General features: G+C 42.3%; 1 protein-coding gene and 1 long non-coding RNA gene across 8 annotated transcripts in view; one reads left to right on the top strand and one right to left on the bottom strand.

Moving 5' to 3' along the window:
• Positions 1 to 1715, top strand: part of LOC116840987 (GTPase-activating protein skywalker) — a 13420-nt gene that overhangs the window by 3156 nt on the left and 8549 nt on the right. The window lies entirely within an intron of this gene.
• The window catches only part of LOC116840989, a 3194-nt gene that overhangs the window by 676 nt on the left and 803 nt on the right, over positions 1 to 1715 (bottom strand). The window contains exon 2 of the long non-coding RNA XR_004377474.1: positions 274 to 372. This is a non-coding gene — a long non-coding RNA (uncharacterized LOC116840989). The remainder of the gene's footprint in view (positions 1 to 273; positions 373 to 1715) is intronic.

The following is a 1715-nucleotide window of genomic DNA, read 5'->3' on the forward strand; positions in this document are numbered from 1 at the left end:
TCTCTCTCTCTCTCTCTCTCTCTCTCTCTCTCTCTCTCTCTCTGTCTCACTCTCAAAAATATTCTGCGTAGAATAAAAGCAATTGATTTGATATCACGAAACATATATTGAATAACTGCGTAATGTTTCGATGCAACATGCGAGGATAATTTTCGGCTTTAAAGACGAGAATGTGTTAGCGTAGCGTGATACTTATCTCGCGACTAATAGAGCTCGTGGTACTAATAGAACGCAAGCGTTGATAACACACGTATGTGTGTGTGCAATACATACGCATGTATGATGCGATATATTCACTACATCTCATCCTTTTTGAATCGTTTCTACCAATGCCGTGTAACGATTCCACAGATTCCATCGTTCCTTTAGTATCTACAATAAAAAAAGTATCATGTGTAATCGTTAAAGTGTTTTAAATCATGTTTTATAAATAACAGGTAATTTCTAAAGAAACACTGTTTAAATAGCTAAATAGTTCTCTCTCTCTCTCTCTCTCTCTCTCTCTCTCTCTCTCTGCCTCTCTCTTCCTCCCTTCCTTATCAAATATTGCTGAAAATAAGATGCTCCAAAAAAAGATTATATTGTATCAACGAAATGAGGAAGAATATAATTGAGGTTCTTGGCGAGAAAGTGGCGCTCAATTATCGACGTTTTACCGCAAAACGATTCGATCGGAATTGATATTTCCGGAACTATCATTCCGGAGAATCACTTGTAAAAATGTGTTGGTATGCATTGCGAATGATGGACGTTGTTGGCTGTCGGGAGGCCGCAGCTGTGCAAGTAGATAAATTATGCTTGCTCGCCAGTTGTTTATCTTGTCACAATTTAATTAGCAAATTAACAACTTTTCAATGTCCGCGAGTCGCGCGGGTTTATCGATAATGCGTCTACGATGCAACCGTGTTTTGTTCTCGCATAGCGATCTAATCTAATGAGAGACAAGCTGACACTCTCTCACATCTAAGAAATCCGGTATTGTCAACTCTCTGCAACTTAACCGTCCACGATCGCCAATTTTGTTACCTTTCGAGGCGAACTTGTAGCACATTCTGACGTTTCAGGAACCGATCAAAAATAACGTTCCCAGTTGGAAACGCGTTGTTGCCTAAAGGGTTAATTGAGCTCGAGTTACGTCAGGTCGGACCAAATCGGTAAAGTTTACGTAATAATATATCTCGACGGCCGTGCGTAGAGAGCCGTGCGTGTTAATGGAGACAAGGTCAAGGCTGTCGGCGGTATCCTCACCTCACCTCACCTCATCTCCGTAATACGCGCGCGCGTCAGACCAAATTGCTCGGTGATGCGCTCGCACACTAACATAGATACATAACATAGCAAAGGGACATTGCTATCATGAAATCAGCGCAAGATTCCATTTCGCGAAATCAATACAAGATATGCGAGTCGCAAGGAGGAAAGAAACGATAATTAAAATACACACTGCCAAATTTGATACGTTGACTCCTTTGATCAGATCGATAAAAAAGGATTAAAACGGTCATCTCGCGCAGGCGAATATGACTGTTGGAGAGTTAAGTGCGCGAGAAATTACAACGCTTAGCGTATAGCACTTCGTTAGCCGCGCGAACCGGGGCTAACGTTGACGCGGGCGTGAGCGCGTGCTTTTATGAATTATTCAGCGTGCACAAATCCGCAAAAGACAGAGACGGACAGGGAAAGAGAGAGAGAGAGAGAGAGAGAGAGAGAGAGGG

Source organism: Odontomachus brunneus, unplaced genomic scaffold (assembly GCF_010583005.1).
Source record: "Odontomachus brunneus isolate Ranch 3 - 2012 unplaced genomic scaffold, Obru_v1 Obru_scaffold_013, whole genome shotgun sequence".
Taxonomy (NCBI): Eukaryota; Metazoa; Arthropoda; class Insecta; order Hymenoptera; family Formicidae; genus Odontomachus; species Odontomachus brunneus.